Source organism: Phyllopteryx taeniolatus, chromosome 15, assembly GCF_024500385.1.
Source record: "Phyllopteryx taeniolatus isolate TA_2022b chromosome 15, UOR_Ptae_1.2, whole genome shotgun sequence".
Classification (NCBI taxonomy): Eukaryota; Metazoa; Chordata; class Actinopteri; order Syngnathiformes; family Syngnathidae; genus Phyllopteryx; species Phyllopteryx taeniolatus.
This window is the reverse complement of record NC_084516.1, coordinates 13,701,455-13,723,624: the sequence shown is the minus strand read 5'-3', so window position 1 is coordinate 13,723,624 and position 22,170 is coordinate 13,701,455. Positions and strand designations below refer to the sequence as shown.

Below are 22,170 nucleotides of genomic sequence, written 5' to 3'. Positions count from 1 at the left end.
TTAAAAGAATGTAATCTTCTGATCTCCATTGGTTGGCCACTGGATGGCAGTAAACCACCGTTGCAGCAAACCTGCTCGTCAATCACACGCGCACACACAAAGTATATTGTATTGTATAGAGTAGTGCTGCAATATAATGCAAAAACACATACCGCTAATATCACTGTTTTCTTATAAACTATTTACAGCTGGATACTCGGATGTGATTTTTTATTTTATTTGTTTTACATTCCACACAAACTATGAAATAAATAACGTGTTTTTTAATTACTATGGGATTGGTTGGAACACGTCGTAGTCGATCACTAACCTTTCCAAATGCAGACATAAAGTCATAATTACAGAAAATATTTGTATGAAGAACACTAAGCCATAAATATAAAACAATCTAATAAAAAAAACTAAGTATGGTGGTAACTGAGTGTGTGCCCTCTTGCGCTGCGTGATGACATTGCCTTACGCCGCTGGCTAACTAGCTCGTTGCGCGCCATTCGAGACTTAGAAATGTCTTAAGAAAAGTCGCAAAAAAGTGTGGATCTCCGGTATATTGGAACTTAAACATCAGTTGTTACTGTTTCACTAAAGCCCGACAGGCTGCTTTCAAACTGTCGCCAACTGTCAAAACAAATGAAGAAGAAGAAAAAGAAGAAGACATTTCTGCCTACTGTGTACTCAGGATGCTAATGCTAAAACAATGCTAACAAGAATGACAATTGGCGCTAACGTTAGCCGTGGTGTCCGTGCTAGCAGCAACAAATTTTGCTCTAAGGAGATCATTTAGGCTTTGTGTTCGTCTTTGTTGCATCTCTTCATGCCTCCATTTTTAAAAAAAGGAAACTTTACACAACCTTTTTAAATCTATCTAGAACTAGATTAGTACAATTAAAAGTGTTTTTTTTTTTCCAATTATTATTCAGTCATATATTTCAGGACAGATGTTAACCAAGACCCCTGTACATGATTTGCCTTTAACATACAGTAAAGGAGAAACCATATAAAAATAGATCTGTGATTCCCAATCAGGAAATTATTCAAGTTCACTTAATTTTTCTGTAAATAATTATTCAGTGATGACAAATAAATATTTGTTCATCTATCTATGCCAGTGACAGGCAGAACAATTACATGTTCTTCTGCTAGATGGTAAGAGAGAACAATAAACCTGTGTACCCACTTGTTGCTGTTTGTACAACAGACTTTGAATAAGTCATGGCTTGATGTGAGTAGATCAACTTTGTGTTCAATTAAACAGGCCCAGATTTCAAACGGAGTACGCCATACTTTTTGTGACATTTTGTTGTTTGTTGGGAGAGAAACACTAGAAAACTAGATAGAGATGGATGGATGGATGGATGGATGGATGGATAGATAGATAGATAGATAGATAGATAGATAGATAGATAGATAGATAGATAGATAGATAGATAGATAGATAGAGAGCCTTGATTCTTGAGCATATAGCTACAGGCAGCGTATTTGTATAAACTGTAGCAATATTAGCACCGTTTTTTTTACAGACCGACAGATAGATGATGGGCAGAGGGGTGGAGATGTTCCCATTTTTTTTCACTTGTGTTGCAGAACTTCACCAGACAAGTTTGGAGAGCCGGTTCAGTGCTCATATGGAATTTGTCTGTTCTGCGGAAGTCACCACCGCATGCGTGTGTGTCAGTGTTGGAGCGTGTGCGTTTGCGTGTCTCCTTGTGATTAAAATAATAACGATTGAAATAATAACGGCGGTACAATCCAAATCAAAAATAATGATGATAATAACAGTGGGAAATGTGCAAAGAGGTCACAACAGCTTTGGGTGAGGATGCTGAGAAATGTTGATTAAGATCCTGAAAGCAGTTGGTGGTTTATTACTGTGTTTATTTTAAGGTGGATTCGTGAAGAAGGCGGCTGCCGGCACCTTTTTGTCTGAACACCAAAGTTGATAGTGATGCAGTGTGGATGTTCACTTGTTCTTTCGCCTCTAATATGAAAGGAAGTCACCAAGAGGATACACCCACTGCTTTTATTGGCACCGCCTCCTTCTACAACTAGACACATAGGCCCCACGCGCGCACACACACACACACACACACACACACACACTTCCCAGATGATTTCATTTCCTGTATTATGGGCTATTTCGGTTTATTTGGATTTCCCTCTTCATTGTCTGCTTGTCGGCTGGATTTATTATTGTTACTGTTAGTTTTTGTCTCTCTCTCTCTCTCTCGCTCTCTCTTTTTTTTTTAAATAATCATTGTTTTGTTTTAGTAGCACTTGGGTTAAATTCACACATTTCATAGTTTTTCTTTCATTTTTAGTTATATATACTTATATTTATTCAGCGTATATAATTAAATGAGATACTTTGGTGAACTGCTTTTGAGAGACCGTTAAACTGTTTCTGTATACTTTAATCCAAGAAAAAATTCATTTATTATATTCATTTGAATAAAAAAAAAAAAACAAGTATAAATAATGGAGTTATTTTGTCTGATTCCTAAGTGGTATTTCAACCTCGTTTAAACTCAACTGGAGGAACAGTACCACACACAGTAATCAACACAAAATCACATACATGCTTTTTAAACACTCTTCTTTTTAAAAGAACTCTAAATTTAATTCATATAAGACACTGTGTGACTATGAAAAAGCTTTGTGTTCAGTTTCACCTTTAACAAATCACATCAAAATATTGTAAACTGTAAGCAACTATTTCCATATCCCGTAGTATATATAAATTCAAGTCATAGTAAACAAGTGATCACAGTACAAAATTAGATATATTTTAAACCTAAACGTGGGATTTAGTTTGCTTAGTCTTTCAAAGTGGAAAAAATACACCTTTTCATATTTCAACAGATGAAATAGATATTTTTCATTTACTTTTGAAATACTGCATTAAATAAAATAATTAATAACTATATAAATTGGATTTTGTTCTTTTTTTAATCCAATAGAACACAAACCTTTCACTTCATTCTTCTTTAGTGTAATTATTTGACTTTATATTCTTCGTCTTGTTTTTTTATATATATACTTTGGACTTTGCTTTTACAAACCCAGGCCCCCTTGTATTGTTTCTTCCCCTCCCATAATTAGCAGTTACATGCAAAGTACACATCTTGAATCATCATCATTGGAGTGTTTTACAGGACTTGGGAAGTTTGTAAAGCAAACAAAAACAAAAGTTGTTTGCATTATACAAAGGTTTACATCATTTAAAGCCCATTATTTTTAACCAACCAGTTACTTTGTTTTGCTTTTTAAATTCTTCAAAATGTAAGTGACATGCAGCCATTTCTTCCTGGCACTTAATCCATATTAAAAGAACAAAAGATATCATATTAGTGAGTACGAGGCTTTGAGCAGTATATTTTAATAGGATGGATAACTTATGAGTACCAAGGTCTTTGGAAGCACTAAAGAGGCAAAATAGGTGGGTTTTTTTCAGCTTTAATGAAGCACAAATACAAAAGTACATGTACAAACACATTTAAGTAAAAAAAAATATGAAGCTTTCGTTTTAACAGTTGTTAGTGTTACTCTTTTGCACTTGGAAGTGCTTCTTAGCAGCCATGTGTGGCTCTCATGGCAGGATACTGTGCGCTCTTGTGTGGACTGCAGATGCACAAGCACCACCGTCCCCCATTCCACACATTCCAGGATTTCCCAGCAAGCATTGCAAGCAAGCCCAAACAAGTCACGTTCTTGCACAGGGGCGGAATTTCACACAGTCAAGTGACTTGCGGCGGCTTCTCTTTCTTTTTCAGGGGGGCCCTCGGCCAACACTTTTCCGACCATAGTGGTGTGCAATTGCAGAAACAAGTAAATGAGTCAGTTAGCGTCATGACCAAGACATTGGATTTTTTTAAGCTATATGCACCGGTGGTCTTGGGGGGGGGGGGGGGAAGGGTCTTTTAGCAAGGTGCAAACAAACAAGGCTCTTTGCTCGGGAGGTCTCCCTCGGGGTTCAAACATGAGGCACAAACGGGAGCACTGACACCTAATCTCAACACAACCTTAGAGAGAGAAAAGGACGACAAGAGGGACGGTTGGGGGAGGGCGAGGGGCCTACATTCCTCCCCTAACGCCCCCCAGCTCCCCCCAGACTTGCTATACACTACAAGGATGCTGAAAAACAGAGAGGCCCACCCTCACCCTCCTGCTGCACTCCACTTCTTCCTTTGAGCAAAAGCTCCCACTCCCGTGTCACCGTGTTTGATGACACAACAACACACGGGTGAGGGCGGTGGGTGTAAATAAACCTCATGTTACTGTTGAATGTGATAAACACAAATTTCACCTCAGCCATGGAGGTTAATTTTATAATGTTTTGTAAGTTAAGGCCACACAAAAACTACTTCAAATGTTTCTTTTCTTTTTGGTGTGGATTCCCAACCACTGAAGCAAGCCAATACTGGGGAACGCCACATTCTTCTTGAAAAGTGTGCAAATGGGACATTGCTGGGCTCAATTTCCTTCGTTTTTCAGTAAATGCATGACATTCCAAGACTATGCAACTTTTAGGATCTGTAAAATGTGTCCGATTTGGTACATTTGATCCAAATAAGGATTATTAGGCCTTGGCAGGGTTTTAGTCCCGGGCAAAAAAAAAAATGAAGGGAATTTGTTTTTATCACTTTTGCTAATATTTAAGGGACCCGTGCATACACTTTCATTGTGAGTTTGCAGAATTATACAAAAACTACTCCGATTGTCACACAGTTTTATGAAGAGATCAATGTAGCACTTTTGAGTATCATTCTAGTGCAAATCCTGCAAAAGCATCATTTTTTTGGCCACTTATTTGGTTAACATGCACTTTTCCTTAACCTCTCAGTGATTTCATCTGAGCCCATGAATATTGAGGACATTTTAGTTTTTGCAGGTGGTCTATAATCTGTATGAGGTTTGCAATTTGAAACTCTGGTCTGGACTTTTATGGCGTGCCAAAAACGACTTCAACTCAACAATTTGATCACTTTTGTTAACGTTTTGTAGCCATAAAACTTTGTGAAGAGGTGGACCCATGGAAAAGTTGTGGATGTGGAATATTTTAATGTTTACACGATACTTTCATTAATTTCTGAGTTGAGAAAAAGCATTAAAACAATGACAAAAATCAAGTTTTTAAAAAATTTTTTTTTTTTTAGGTCTTGGTAGAATTCTATGGAGTGCTGGTCGAGGTTTATTACCTCCACCATGCAAGGAGGTTTCTTTCTTGTTAGTTTCACTAATGTTGCTTCACCAGTTACCACAAAACTTTGTAGAGTGGGTAAGGAATGGGCCAAGGAAGATGCCATTTCATTTTGGGAGCCAGACCTGGATAAAGGTTGCAGACACAGGATGTATTTTTCAGCTTTGAGTGGCCATTAAAAAAAAAGCACATTTTTTAAATCTATGAATATGATGTAAAAAATAGAGGTATATGCCCATTCTAGATTTACTACATCCACCAAGGAGGTTGTTCTCTTTGCATTCTATTATCAATATAGCTGGATGAGGTTGAAAAAAATAAATAAATACAAAATCTACTCCAATATCCACTCAACTTTCAACAGTGGGGAATGGGTAAAGGAAGAAGCCCTTACATTTTGGTGCAGATGTGGATAAAAGGTGCAGATACAGTTCTTTTGTTGTTCTGAGGGCTTTTTTTTTTGGGTTGAATTAATCTGTGAATCAAATTACTTAAATTGAGAACTTTCAGGCATTTAAATTTGAATTGTTAGGCTTCTGTGGGTTCTAGTTTTAGTAGATCCACTAAAGAGGTTGATTTAATTTTGTGTGTACGTTACCCTCACAACTTGACCAATTCCCACTAAACTTTATGGAGGGGTGAGTAATGGGCCAAGGAAGAAGCCATTCCATCATGATGCAGATACAGGAATTGTTTTTTCACTTTTTATGTGGGCATAAAAAGAAAATATTCTTGTGTACTTAGAACAATACATTAATCCCCAATGGCGAAATTCAGGCAAAGGCACGGGGTGGTTATCTATGAAGGCGAACAATTTTGCCTTGGTGGATGTCTGCAAACCACCATTGTAGTTGTATTACTTCCACTGAGGAGGCCGTTTTCATTTTGTTTGTTTTAAACCAAGACCAGATCTGGATACACGTGTGAATCCAGAATTTCTTAATAATCCGTTTTAACACTCAGAAGATGTTTTCCTCAATTTCTGAGAGAATGCGTGACAAAAACCAGACGTATGCAGTAATAAGACGTACATTTTGGTACAAATTAGGATTGTTCTGCCTTGGGGGAGGTTTTATAGTGACTTTTGGCATGTTCACCATCTTAAAAAAAAAAAAAAAAGGTGACTCACATTGTTTGGTCAGTTACAAAAAAAAGATGAGTAAACAGTGCAGGAGGCTCCACCACCTGCCACCAGCCATCAAGTCAAGTCAAGTCAAGTCAAGTCAAGTCAACCAGTCCACTTCCACTGGCCAGTTCTGAAGCCAAATGCTATGACAATACTATTGCACTGCTAGAATGGATGGTACAGTAGTGCAACATTGTCAAAGCAGCTGACCTCAGCATGTGTCAGCACACGAACAGCATAAAGAGAAAGAGAGCAGAGAGTAGGGGGGTGGGGGCGGCCATTGTTTTTGCTGCCAATCTACATTTAAAAAGGTTTAGTTGCAATTCTGGGATGGTATTTAAATACTTGGTTTTAGCTAATACACCAAGGGTGGGGAAGCTACAGCAAGTGGACCATATGTGCCCAGTCGGGAGCATTTATTTGGGACCGTCATCCAATCGGAAAGCAAATAAATACTTGATTAAAAACTCCAAAATGCTCTTTATATATGAAGACGATAATAATAATAATAATAATATAGTAAGCTATTTCAGCCAATACACCAAGGGCGTGGAAGTTACAGCTGGTTGATCACATGAGGCCAGTCGGAGATTTTAATTGGGACCGCCACGAATTTCAAAAAGAAACACACAACGTTTTAAAAAGCCCATCATACATGATATTAATGTTAAGTAGGAAGTTCTTTTAACTGAAAGATTACAGTTGGGGAAGCTACAGCTGCCGAGCCATGAATGATCCACCGGAGCAATTGCGCCAGACTGCAATGCATGCTAATAATTCATGTTGGAAGCTGTTTTCGCTGATATACTAAAAACAGTTGGGTTGTTTCATTTACCCAATTCCTGGGTTGTTTTGTGTTAGGTCAAATTTCTGGGCTATTCTCCTGAGAGTAACCAAAGTGGTGGGTCAGATTTAACAATTTATTGGGTTTTCTGACTAATATGGTAACCCGATTGCTGAGTTATTTTTGATTAGGTCATATTTATTGGTTTAATTTTCTCAAAGTAACCAAATTGTTGGGTCAAATTAACCCATTGTTGAGTTCTCGATCCAACCTATACGGCTGGTGGGCCAAACACAACCCACGTGAAGTTTGATTGGGAGAACCATGCAATTTTAAAGTCAACTAAAACTGTACAAAAAGTCCATAAATGCTCACAATATGCAGTAATAACCATTTGTCCGATTATTTTCGCATATATTTTCCATTAACACTTAAACTGAAATAGGGAAAAACGGTTCCCCACCCCTGTATTAAACATGCAATTTTTTTTCTTTTAGATTCTAAGTCAAAGAGTGGTGTGGGTCCATCAACCAATGCCCTTTTAATATTGCACTGCTCATCCCCAATGGCCAGTAGTGCAACAGAAAAAGGGCAGTGGTCAACAACCATGGAGCCTCCATTGCACAGAAAAACTTGAATGAGAAAAAAAACACACACACATAGAAATTGGATGAACACAGAAAATGTAAAAATAGCACATGCCTGTGTGTGATGTGGGGGGGGGGGGAAAGGCACATTAACAAAAAGCTGCTGGAGTGCTGAATTAACTTCCTAAATTTAACAGCGTTGCTTATACTCTTGCCCTGGGAGAATGGGAATTTCCCAGCATGTGGGCCCATACTATTCTCTTCAGGCAATGACATGCATTCTAATTTGGGGAGGAGGAGGAGGAGGAGTGAGGGAGGTGGGGGTTAAAGAGAGGAAGAAAAGGAAAGAGGAGAGGAGGGGGTGCACATTAAAGCCTTCCACACCTTCACTATCAAACTACTACTCTGACATAAGTCCCAAGTTGCAGCTCTCGCGTGTGCAAGTTGTCTCTAGAGCAAGGTGGGAAAATAAAGTTGGAAAAATGGAGAAAAGCGCCTCTCTTTTTATTTTTTCCTCCTTCAAAAGTGCACGTGAGGCGTTTGCGCAACGGCTTCCGTGGCAGCCTGTTACACAACGTCCACAATCCATAGTATGACGCAAAAAAAACCAAAAACGAGAACATCATGTGGTCGCACGGTGCTGTTTACCTGCTTCTTCCCCTTTCTCTCTCTCTTTCTGTCTCTCTCCGCCATGTCTACAAGGAAGCTGGCGAAGGAGAAGGAGTGCGCGCGGCCTATGCGCCTCCTCCACGCCAGCCAGCCCGCCCGGAGTCTCTCTTTCCTGCCAGCTCGCGGCGCAACACTGACGACTTGTTCGATTGCACAACAGGCTTGGCTGCACGCACACGCCCGCAACGTGAAAATGTAACCCCACACCCGCCCCACGACACCCCTCCCTCCTCCCTCCTCCTCCTCCTCCTCCTCCTCCCTATCATCGGATACCCATTAAGTGGCCAAATAAGGTGCACTTTATCCTCTTCAAGTCCACCCACCACTCCAGCAACCCATCCACGGTCTGTTCTCCACGCGTGGAATCAAGTTTTCGCGCGAGATTTACGCATAAAAAGAAGCTACAACTCACCGTGGAGAGACCCCCCCACCCCCCTCCTCCTCCTCTCGTCACACACACGCACCCCCACCCCTTTTTTCTACCTCTCGTCTTCCCACGGAATACTATCAGCAGGAGAATCCGTGCATAGGCCAAGAAAAACGATAACGACAAGGGAAAAGCGAGCCTCTTTCCTCGAAATCACGCCGCGTGGAAGGGGGGGGGGGGGGGGGGAAGAAGGGGAGGGGGGGCTAGATGGCTTCGGTACTCGTTGTCCCCGCGTCGTTAATAACCGCACAAAACGGAGCCGAAAAGCTTCCGAAAACGAGCGTCGAATCCCGCACGAATTTCCTCTTCTTCCTCTTGCGGCGGTGCGGGCGGAAAAAGTGTTCCACGCACACGTAAGACACACGGCCCTCGCGCATACCGGACTCCATCTTTGACTACTTGACATTCACAAGCTGCCCAGGCTCCTGTCGCCGCTTTTGCATTGCCGCGCGCCCATTGGCTGCCTCCTGCGCTAGTCCGCGCGGATTGGCCGGCCCGAAGCGCCCTCCCCGCTCCCTGCGCGCCGCTCATTGGCCGGGCGCGATGACGCGTTGGCCGGTGCAGCGAATCCCTGATGAGCTGTGTCCCATTCACAAAATCCGACCCAAGCTCCGCCTCCTTCCCCTCGCGGTATCCTGATTATTTTATTCACTTTTTTTCTTTTGGGGGGGGCGCTTAAAACAAGGAGGAAGCTAATATATTAATACTATAATCAGGCCTTAATTGCCGTTAGCGAGGCTGGACATTTCGTCAAATATGACTTCTCCTCGCTGACTTCTGCACTAAATCTGGATGAAGACAACCGATTTGGATTTAAAAATAAAAATAAAAATTAAAAAAATGCGTAATTGCGCACGGTGGAGTCGAACCGCTGCACCACCAGGGTGACAAAATGTCACGTTCGAGCGGCTCATTTTGTCACCTTGGTGGGTGCACAAAATGGAAGCGCGGCCAGCCTTTTTCTTTTTTTTTCTTTCTTTTTTTTTTGGTGTGATTGACGCCCAGAGAGGCGAAGCGGCCTGTGAAATTTGGCATTCCTGGCCCAGAGGAGCTGAAATAATGGCATTATCCCAACCCCCCACTCGGTCCACTCACATCTGATTGTGCAGCCAACTCGGTGCATTTTTTACATTTTTTTTTTTTTTTTTTACAATTTATTTATTTATTGATTGATTTAATCTATAAGGCGGGGCGTGATGATGGTTCGACTCTCCTCCTCCTCTAAAAGTGTCGCGTCAAAAGACACGCGAGTTAATTTCAGGCACCGATCCACGAGCTCTCCCTCTTTCTCTCTGGGCGTCTCTCAAGTTCCAATAATAAGTTCTGATAGCGACGGCTGGTGGTCCACAGCGTCCTGCTGCTAATACACAAACTGCACCAGGACGCACAGTCGAGCAGGGAATTAATGTCCAAACGCCTGATTAGCTCATTCATTACTGCGGGGCGCGCACACAAACACACACGCTGGGCGACAGTCGGCTGGAGGAACGATACGACAGATTCAAATGGGAATAAAAGGGGAGGAAACTCATCTTATTTGGACATCATTCTCATTTACACGCTTGTAAAAAAAATCCCCAAAAAACCAAAACTCTGCACATAAAGTGAGTATGATCTGTTTAAAAGTGTTGCCATTGTATGATTAAAACAAATGAGACAACAAAAACTATGTAAAATGCCATGAAATGAGCTTGCTGAATGAAAATTACAACAGAAAAAGTGCACACATTAATTGTTGGAACTGATTTCATAACTAAACAAAAACAAAAATACATGCGTTATTTTTAAAGTGTTTTAATGACTTTAAGGATAAACTAAATAAAACTCAATTAAAAATGGTTCAACTGCTTCGAAATGAACTTCAGCTGCTTTTCCCCTTTGTTTTTGTTTTTTTGCTAATTAAAATGTTACATTTTCTCACTTCATCTCATTTGCATTTAATAATGAGTACAATCAAATACAATTAATGAAACAATGCAAGGGAAATAGTATCTTTTCGGCTACAAACTTTGGGAGAATAACTACACTATGGCTAATTTGCTTACATATGAATTCTAATTTAGTTTAACTGATTTTTATGTTCTCATGTGAACCAGTCGTGTAGTTAAAATCACTGAGTAATAATTGTAAAATTTGGAAAATGACAAGTAGGATTTAAAAGGATTGTTTCAGTGTGCAGTTTGTGAACTAATACATTTTAGTACCTAATAAGGTGGTCACATACACTTTGAATGTATTTTACATTTTTCTTTAAAAAAAAAAACAAACAAAAAAGGCCTTACATGCGTTGTTAATTTGTAACTGTTGGCTAAGATTGTGTATTTTTATTCTGGAGATATTTCGAATAATTGTGATGGAAAAAGAGAGATAAATTGAAAAAGTGTTTCCTGTGGTTCTCCCTTTTGAAAAAGAGAAGTTTTGTCAGGAAATAACCTTGTTTTTATGACTCAAGCAGATGATTTGAAAGAAAGAAAGAAAGAAAGAAAGAAAGAAAAGGGGAGGGGAAAAAAATCACTTTCATGTTTTGGAAAATGTTTCTGTTTAAAATGAGCCTAAGGGGATGGATGTAAGGGGGGTCGGGGGGGTCTTTAACAACCATGCATGCAGTGGTAGTAGTAGTAGTAGTATGGCTGCCTGTGTGTGTGTGTGTGTGTGTGTGTGTGTGCGTGAGGTGTCACGTGGGCCTGGGTGAGAAAAGACTTTTAAAAGATACCACTTATTGTTGCACTTCTTTTTTTTTTTTTTTTTGCTTCCCCCCCACGCAGCAGCTCCCATCCTCCCAAAATGTACCTCCTTTCTTCCTCTGCACTTTGACCTCTTTCTTCCCTTCCCCCATGCCCACCACCACCCACCCACACACACACACACACACACATAGGCATATTTAGACACACACGGACGGCCTCCACCTCACCCCCAAACTCCCCCATCAGGCCACAGCAGTGTGATGGATCGTCATTGATAATTTGGAAGAAGCTCAATGGTGAAGTTTCGGGTGGCCGTGGGAGGTTTCTTGTCCTTTCTCATGAAGGAGCAGTGGCTGGACTCCACCTCCCCCACCCTTCTTCCTCCTCCTCCTCCTCCTCCTCTCCCCCTTGAAACAGACTCTATGGATTGCATGCATGACATTCCAGCTGTGTGGGTGGCACGCCTTTTTTTTTTTTTTTTTTTTTTTTTAAACTGCGTCTCCAACAGTACATAGCAACTCTTGAAGCTCCCAACAGCAAGGACGGCCAGCCGCCACCCCGGCATCCATCTTTCTTCAGCCTCCATTTTACCTGGCTGAAAACAACCCCACAACATTAGGTACTACCGCACGATCTAATGAGAGCCCAAATGTAAACCTTTATGAAGAGAATGACGCTCCGGTATGTGTGCAACTGCGCTGAGAGCTGTTTCTAAGAAAATGACCCTAAATAAGGTAATCCAAATCACTCAGTATCGTGTACCTGCACTGACCAGCAAATCACAATAACTAAAGTGAGCATTATTTGATTTATGAAGGCAGAATGATCAATAATTAGGTCAATGACAAGCATACTGCAGGGGAAAACACCTTCTTTCTTCACACAGCAACAAGCATAAGTGGAAAGAACATTCTTATAAAAAACAAACAAAACAAAAAAAACAACGACCACAAACGTGAGTTTGATGGACACGCGCTGCATGAAATCGATATCACTTTTGGCATTTATTGCTGGTGTATTGATACTAGAACACAAGAGATAATGATGCTATGATACATTACAATATCAATATTTTGCCCCTTCCCTACTATACTGTTGCAGACAGTATATTCCGATTCCTGCAGCATAGTAATCGTTATTTTTAATATCAATACTTCACCTACGCTTGTTTGCCCGTTCATGCAACGTAGATATTCTTTTCCTCCCATTTGTCAAATCTTTCGTTATCATGATACTATCTTGTGATGTACTGTCACTCACAGTATCCATAATTCTGTCTTTATGAAGACAATATTATGTACTTCTCCTTGGGTACTAAGTTAATAGTGATACTAGTTGTAGTTTGCAATGGTGGATTTACAGAGAGAGTTTGTTGACTATTTTTAGGACAAATTCGGCTCAAGATGCATGCTGGGTAATATTTCACCCGAGGAAGCAGTCCAAATGCAGTCCAGTTCTACATCCCGACAAACGACAATGCTAATCATTTTTTTTTCATTGCAAGCATGATTATTTTTGTAAAGGCAGAATTTTGGCTACAGCTCAGCGCACCTAAGATTTTGTTGCCTCGGGGCCTGAGCTGAAGTTGCTTTCCAGAGATGGCCGAGATCGTCTCGCATCAATGACAAAGCACCGCAACGACAACAACGTGTATCGCTTACGAGCAGACTTGTTGGAATACGACCACATAAAGTACAACAAAGTCAAACTAAGTCATCAGTCAGGGCACGCAGAGAGAATCAAAACAAGAGGAGGATGAACAGAAAGAAACAAGATCGTGGTCAAAATGTGAATATGTATCTGAGGCCAATTTGTCACAGTCCCACCAAGCACCAGAAAAGTTTACTGCCTATTATTGGCTAACATTAGTTAAAAGAAACTAGCTGAGACATAACACGATATAGCCGTTTGAATTTGTTCACACAGTGCAGGTATATGTCATTAGTCATGATGCAATTGCTCCTATTAGCAGAATAACGCATTTGTTATGGAATGATCGCAACCTTAAACTCCGCTGTCAGATTGGTCTGTCCAAAATGCTACGAGTTCAATTCTTTACTGGCATGAACGTATCAAAGCAAGCTAACTAAATAAACGCCAAAGTTTTATGTTTACTTTTAGAGTTGGTTATTTGTTATTGTACATGTCAATTATTTGATAAAAGATATCTTTGTTTATCCATCATCTGGGTTTTGGCTTTAGTTGTTTTTTTGGGGGGGGGGAGTGGCGATGAGGTGGGGGCAGGGCGCTTCTTGCCCTCGCCCCCAGGGGCTCTAGAAATGCCCCCCCCGTCTGTGGGTGTACTCTATACATTTTGCTGTTGTTGTTGGACTGACTCTTGCGGGGTAATACTGTATTTCCCCCCACAAAGTACTCAAAACAATAGAAATAGCCATCAGTACTTGGATAAACTTGGCGTTACTGTCATGGTGAATGCAGAATTTTTGAATTAGACGTTAACCTAATATTGTGGGCTGTGGGCATATATACGTATATTTTGTTGTCAGGACTGACTCGTCATGAATCCAAATCCAATTCGTTGCCTGAGAATCCTTTTGTCTTGAACACACAATGAATGCTGGGTAATAACTGCAACTAAAAACAATTCACAGGAGCGCACAAAGACAACAATCTGCTTTGAAGAGCTATTAGAACTTCATTTATGTGAATAACTACCGTTTCTAATATTGTGACGCTTTCATTTAACTAGACAACAATTTTACACACTACTGATAATGTATTGATAGAATTATGACACGTGTAAAGCAGAATTCTGAATATAGCCCTTGTATTGGATCTCATTAAACTGTGCAGGTGATCCCGTCCGTGTCTTTTGAGTGTGTATACAGTAGATAAAGATCACAGAAAATGGAAGATTCGTTTTTTGTTTTTGTTTTTTTTTGAGCAGATGAACACTTCATTTTTTAAAACAGCTTTAAGTAGGATCCCGTAGAAGAACATTATTTCCAAAACGGACTTCATCATCTCTTTCACTTCATTGTTCATGTAGTCATGATATAGTTTATGCACTTGAGCGGTATGCTACACTAACACAATATTTTGTACAATTCACTGACTTGCAAACGAAAATCGCTTCTCAATGGCTTTCTACCTGCTGCAAAGGACAATAAGAGTCATAATCAAGACTTTGGGGCCCTTTTGCCAAAGTTAAAAGCTTCCTTTTTACTGAACATAATTGTTACATGGAAACCGTCACTTTAAATAACAACCTCGGTCAATACACTATTATTATTTCAGTCTGAAAGGTCCTAAAAAAGTAAGAAGTGCACAAGTCGAGTCTTTGGGATTTACTATTTGATTATACGAAATAGTTCATTTGTACTTTTTCTTTAAACAAATTGATTGACAGCCATCATCACTCATGGGGAAACGCTTGCATATCTGCACGCTTTTGTCACTGAAAATAGAAAATAAACCATTTGTAGACACATTTTAGAGCTTCTAGTTGACTCTCTACCATCTAGATACATCATATTTGCATAAACACACTATATAGAGATATTAGCACCTTGCTGTCGTTTTTTTACGAGTAAAATACATAAAGCAAACCGAAGTGCTGCCAGTGAGCGAACGGTGACCCTGAAACGCTCCCGTGTTCACTTATTGATGAGCGCATTGATTACTTATTGATCATTTCCTAGTGTGCATGCAGTGCACGTGATCAAGAACAAGAGGCCTCGTCCGCAACTCACAGTCGACGTCTTCCTTTCCCTCCACACGGTGCATACATACATTCACTCCTCCTCCTCCCCCTTTCCACTTCAACTATAGCGCATGAGCCGAGTCCAAGAGAGAGAAAAAAAAAAAAACTCAGGCCCATTAAATGAACTTCAGAGGAATTCCTCACTTTACATACGGAATGCACTCAGGGTCGAAGGGCAAAGGGCCAGAGGGGAATCCACCCGCGCCCGGGCAGGCAGGCAGGACGGCCTTATTTAAACAAGCCTGGAATGCCTGCTTTGCCTGCTTGCTTGTGTGCAGGAAGAAGAAGAACAAGAAAAAGAAGAAGAAGAAGAAGAAGAACAAGAACATGAACACGGGGGGGTCAATAAATAGCAACACTTTTTAAAACGACCTCTAACGCCTCATTGAGAGCTTCAACACTCAAGACAATATTCACACCCAATTCAAAAGAGTCGTACACTTACTTTTGATCGACAATGTCGCAGTAGAAGTTGCTTTGAAAGTAGCAGTAAGGACATTTTCTCACTGGATTGTTCTTATTTAGCCACTTTAAAGGTGCAAAATAGTTGGAAGATGCTCACAGTGCAGTTCCACACAACCACAATAATAAACGTATTGTTATCCTTCTGTTATGTTATTTTTCACCAACAGCAAAATGTGGAACCAGGGCAATTGTTTAAGTATTTAAAATTGTCCAAAACAAACAAACAAACAAACAAACAAACAACCGCATAAAAAACTTATAAGTCATTATTCACTCAAGTGCAGTTGCAAGGTGATGTGCTGATGACACGACATGAACTAAGCAGAGGTTTCATAGTGAAAAATGACTCGAGTTATTACTTTGTTACTAATTTCAAAATGTGTCAGTTTGGCACAAACCATAACAGTGGGTTGTTATAAAACTGTTATTATTATTTCATTTTCCTGAGCATATTTTTTTATGTACAGCACTGGATCTCATTAGTGTGCGCAGGTGTACCTAATGAAGTGGCCGGTGACTATACCGGCAATAAAATGCTCTGCTGTTGTTCACAACTGCTCATTTTGTTGCTGTCCATGCTTCGAAATATGTGGCGAAATTGTTGGCAACAAATACTGCGACATTGCCTCACTTCCTTGAGCGTTAGGAATGATTCGACTCTTCTTTTCCGAAAGAAGCAATACGTTGAATTTTCAGTTTAATTCAATGCCCCCACAGGTTGTGCTTACGGACCGCCTTTTAACATTTTTTGCACGTAAAGGTAAATTTGTTTACATTAATGCGTAGTTTGTGTCACTTTTTTGAATTTGTGGACGCTGAATTCGTCTTCTTGAGGTATGGGCCCGTTTCGAAGAGTCCCTCCAACCAAGACCGCACACACACCAGTCACTTCTCATTAAGAAAATCAGCCCAACTTCAATAACATCACAACATATTGGACAAAAAGTCTGTTCGTACAACTAGTTTTAATGATTTATTGTGTACTATTGTGTATTTATTCAATTTTGTGTTTTGTGGTGATGTATATAATTATTTCTCTGTTTTTTTATTAGGATATAACCAGAAATAAAAACGGAAAATACTTCAGAAAAATAGAAACATAGTGTAACTTCCTGAATCATATGATTCACACAAAAAGTGTGTTTATTTGATTTTGTTAACGATATTCAATATTGTGCAACAAATTAGGTCACCATAAATGTGGTGTTTTATAATTATTTCAAAGCCTTTTCATTATGATATAACTAGAAAAAATATAAACATCTTACAATAAGTCTCTTTAAGACTTTTTACATATATACAATACTGTGCAACATAATATTATTAGGACACCCTCATATTTGTTGACTTATGGTGATCAATTATTTTGGATTATTTTATAACCAGTAAAAAGTGTTTCTGTGAACTGCATTTACATTACAAAAGCAGGAAACTGCCTCTATCCAAACTGAACTGTACTATTTCTCCATTTCCCCAATTACAATATAACCAGAACAAAATATCATAAACCTAGTGGAACTCACCAAATTACAAGACTGTATATATACAGTACACATATACAGTATATATACAATTAATATAGAAAGTGTGCAAAACTATTAGGAGGCATTTTATTACATTACAACCTGAACAAAGTTCATGGAAAGCTTCCAGGCTTAACTGTCAAATATTAAGTGGGAACTGATGTTTTCGCAAAACCGCTGCTTTAAGATCTATAATGAAACCCTAATTAAATATCATTATTATATGTATCCAAGTGTTTCTATAGTCTTACTCTATTCAAATGAGGGATGTCATTAAAGTGAAAAAAGCTAAGGATTTCTTTTTTGGGTCCTCAGAATGCAATAAAATAGTTTTCTCTGAGAAGGTTACAACAATAAGAATCAATCAATTCAAGAATCAATTCACTGGTTAGTGTGTGCGTGTGCGTTTGTGTCCGTGTGTGGTGCAGGGAGTGGGAGTGTTGTCGGTCTCCAATGAATGAAACCGTGCTCTAAATGTAAATGAATGCGTCTAATAGCAGCTGGCCCTCATCACCTGGCCCGGTCATGTGACGTATGAGCATCCCTGGACAACAAAACCCAGACTTCCCAGCGCGCCCCCCATCTTCTGTTTTTAGGACCACCTCGCCAAATTTCCTTTCAAATGACGTGCTACAATCCCCATGGCCGTGGTGGAATTCTGGCCGCTTCAAAGCGGCGCAGGGCCGGCCGGGACGAGCGGCCAATGACGGACGAGGGGCGGGCCCCCGCCTGCCTTGACCTCCCCGACCTTCCGCCCAACCTCGTCCCCCCTCCCCCCTCTCGCTGAACTGTGCCGCAACCCCCCACCTTCCGTGTCAGTGAGCCCATCACGAGCCAGCGACTGGTCACTTGAGCCTTCCTTTCTTAACATCTGTCACTTTTAACCAGCGCTGCAAGTCCATGCAACTAAGTACAGTAATCTCATTCATTTGAGGCTTTGCAATGAATTCATCGCAAATATTTGACACAATATGTTACGTGTGGCCATAAAATATTGAGGGGGGGGGGCTCCTCAGTTTACGACGGCGTTCCATTCCTACAGCAGCGACGTAACCTCGATTTGTACAAATCTGAACGAGCCGTAATCTAACGCCAAGCCGAGGTGGCAGAAGTACAGATACTTGGGTAAGACTCTGGTTAAAGCCCAATTACTAATTCAACTCCGTTAGTTTAGTAAATGTAAAAAAGTATGCACTTTGAAATGTACTTACAGTATACATGTTTAAATGCAAAAATACATTTTTTACTGCCAAGTGCAAAATATACAATAATCTTTTGGATCACTTTGCACAATGAAACTAAACAAATATAAAACCCATCTTCGCACACAAAAGTAGTATCCTTCTTTGATTAACTTGCAAAGTGCTCATAGTGTGAAGAAAAAACATATCACAGGACACACCTTTGCTGCAAGCGAAATTCTGACAGGAAAATCAGGACTGAACAAAACAAAACAAACCAAAACGACCAAGTTTTAAATTAGCTAAAGAGACAAAAGATACCTGTATGTTTTTGATTCGTTTTTTTCGTCAGATTAGATGTGGAATTTGTGAACACCTGTTGGTTATTAGGCCGACACAAGACAATGTGCTACTAATCATTACAACAAAATATTGTATAAATGATTGACAAATACTTGGCTTTGCTTTCATGTGACAAGTTGTACAGCGGGGTCCTCAGTTTACACCGCTGCGCAAACCACTTGATTGGGCGCCATTCATAACCCAGAAACCTCGTATGCAGGTACGGTCGTAGATTTGAATGGATTTGACAACAAAATGTTGGTACAGTCAAAGAAAGCGCACGCTCTGCCTCTCGGCACACTCGCTCTCTCGCAGTCGAGTTAGGGCGTCGGATTGAATTTACAAACGCGCCTCAAATTGTCCGTAGGTGTGAATGGTTGGTTGTCTATTAGACCAGTCCAGGGTGCACATGGCCTCTCGCCCAAAGTCAGCCGGGGCAGGCTCCAGCTCAGCCATGACCTTTATGAGGAGACGTGCTGTACAAAGTGGACGGACGCATGGAATTTTCACACGTTAAGTTTCCAGCCCGACTTTGAATGGTTTCATTTTCTCGTTGAAATGATTAACAGTCAAGATGACGTGCATTCAGTCAACTGGCCTTTGCTGGAAGAGCGCAATCATATTAGCACTCATTTGATTCATCCTTAACCTTAAAAAAAAAGCATTTTTTCCTCCTTTAAGTAGTGTCATGAGTATGTATACCCAGGTGTTCTATTGCTTAAAATCAGATATTACATTTATACCGTACTTTTATGCCATTCTTTGACTCAGATCATATCTCACTGCACTTTTTACTTGTTTACATTGTGACTGCAGAATAACATTTTTGTTACGTTTTCAAGAAAAACAGGTAATAACCCATCATACGGTTTGATTTGTCCAGCTCAACCATCAACAGTAGTACACTTTATATGAACTATTTTATTTTTCATGCACATATTTTGCTGTGTTTAGTGCAAACCTGCTAAGGCACCTGAAAAACATATTTTATGAATAAATCCTTTACAATCAAATAAAAACATATTTTTTTTAAATTCTAATTTAATTCCAGCATCACTGTACTCTACTGAGAGTAACAGGGTTTATATTTAATGCCAATGTTAAGAGTTTTTGCTCAAGCAGACATGCTAACTATACTAGCTGCTCTGCTAATTGGGCAAAAACAAACTTAGCGAAATAATAATTAAAACTTTTGTATTTTATTAACATGTCTTTTTCTGATAACATGAGTAACAGGGTTGAGTTGGTTTGAGTGACACGATGATATGGCTGACAAAATTGGGAAACAAACAAAACAAAACTTACCTTAGGTCGACCTCTGGTCAGCTTGAAGATGTCATTTCTGCTGAGTCATGTGGCTCACTTTTTTTCTCTTCCTCTAGATGGTTAAAAAGGTTTTTGTCACAGGGTTGCATGTATGTTGAGAGAAACAAATTGAGTGCATAATTACTACGACAGAAAAGATTGATACCCTCTTAAAGCAATGGCCTATGCCATTTTTTCAGTTTTTCCCTATACATAAAAAAGTGAATAACATATTGAATACATTACATTCATTAGTAATTTCACTTCAGGGTGGAATTGCCTGATCTGTTCAATTGAGGATGGAGGTAATTTAAGGTGAAGTAGGCAGCATCATGAGGCAATCCATCCATACCATTTATCGTCACTCGGGTCGCAGGTGTGCTGGAGCCTATCCCAGCTGACTTTGGACGAGAGGTGGGGTACACCCTGAACTGGTCGCCAGCCAATCAATCACAGGGCATCATAAAAAAAATTGAAATAAATGTAATATTAGACATTAGACAACAACAACATACTATAATGCCCTCGTATATGTTTAAGTATGGCACAGCGGTGGATGTATTTTCAGTCACTGCATAACAGAACGCACATTCCTCTAAGAGCTGCTATCGGCAACAACTCACATCCAAGCACTCCACACTCAGACTCCCTGACTTGAGCCAACGTTCATGCTTATATGTCCCTTTGCGCTTTCATCTCAAATGTTCCTTTGTTCCTTTACTCTTCCATCGCTTGCTGATGTCACAACCACCAATCAACAGGCCTACACTCAATTCAGATATCACAATTCCACCCCCCCCCACACACACAATTTTTGGGGGGTCATCAAGATAGTGGCAGTTCTAGTGGGGGGGGGGGGGGGGGGGGGCAGTTCCCTCTAACATTGAGCTTGCCCCGTTGACAAAATGGATATAATGTAACCAAACTCGTATGTCAACATTTTCGATCTGGACGCCTCCCCCATCCCCCGGTGACAAAATGGATAGGATGTTACCGTAATACTCAGTCAAAATTTAAATTCTGCCCCCCACCCCCTCGATTGGAGTCGGGCCAAACTGAAAAAAACGCCACTGCATCGAGGAGCGACAAGAGAAAAAGCCATTTTAAAGTGTGCCTTTTACATACGTATTTAGCCATAAAGAATGTCATTTTTTGAGAGAGTGTATTAGAAATTGCAATTTCTTAGTAATTTAAAAGGCTACTTATTAAATTACAAAGTGTGCAAGAAATGAATTTTATTTTAGGCCTATACTGAAATATTACATTTATATTTTAAACTTTTGCTATCATTCAACAAAAGAATTACAAAAACATATTGAAGTTCAAAATCAAATTTTTAATTCAATGTTTTGATTATTTGTTTCATAGTATGATCTCATTTTAGGTTGAATTTAAAACATTTTTTCTGGTTTACCTTTCCTTACAGATGAAGTCCTTATTTTCTTCCTTGAGCATCAAAAGTCGATCCGGTTAAATAGCGATTCAACTCATTCACTGACAGCCCTCCCAGTTGACATGGCCATTTGACTTCTAAAGTCATCGATGGCAGTGAATGAGTTAATGCCAGCAACAAAAGTCTTCCTTGATCAGTCCAGCTTTTCAAAATGAATTATCTTTCCACAAACTGGAGTAACTTTGTCACCCCCCCAGCACAGTCTACATCAAATACTTTTCAGACAAAAAGATGAGAAGCTGTCCGGATGTTTTGTATTCTTTCCGCACCTTTATGAGCTATACAGTCCACAGTCCACTTTAGTCCCACAAAATCAAAGAACAGGCTCATTGGCTAGGCAGAGAAGAAGAATGAGACGAATGGCACCGACCGAACCTGTGTGCTCTGTTACGCCCCCTTCAGTGTGGATGCCAATGCCGCTCTAAAAAAGGCTGCTTCCACATTATGGAGGCAGAATACTATCTCCACTCGCGCAATATCTGCGGTTAAATGCGATCAGCAAAGTTAAATACTTGACAAAAATATAATAAATAGATTATGGAAAATTTCAATGAAGCTGGGACGTTGTGTAAAGCGTAAATTAAAACAGAATACAATGATTTGCAAATCCTTCCAAATCAATCTATATTTGTTTGCCTACATTACAAAGGCAATATATTTATCATTCAAACTAATGTTTTTTTTTTTTTTTTTTTTTTTTTCG

The 22,170-nt window shown here is 39.9% G+C and overlaps 2 long non-coding RNA genes across 3 annotated transcripts in view; both read right to left on the bottom strand.

Moving 5' to 3' along the window:
* Positions 1 to 21,805, bottom strand: part of LOC133490329 (uncharacterized) — a 46,413-nt gene extending 24,608 nt beyond the window's left edge. Inside the window, exons 1-2 of one of the 2 annotated variants that reach the window (XR_009792167.1) lie at positions 21,429 to 21,805; positions 20,015 to 20,087 (exon numbers count right to left, since the gene is read on the bottom strand). This is a non-coding gene — a long non-coding RNA (uncharacterized LOC133490329). Of the gene's footprint in view, positions 1 to 20,014; positions 20,088 to 20,366; positions 20,572 to 21,428 lie in introns of those variants that run through there. The other variant, XR_009792168.1, reaches the window with a different exon arrangement.
* LOC133465153 (uncharacterized) lies at positions 3,435 to 9,163 on the bottom strand. Its single transcript, XR_009784555.1, has 2 exons — positions 8,340 to 9,163; positions 3,435 to 5,319 (listed from the first exon to the last, which is right to left on the bottom strand). It is a non-coding gene; the product is annotated as an uncharacterized LOC133465153 (long non-coding RNA).
* Positions 21,806 to 22,170: the final 365 nt, after the last annotated feature.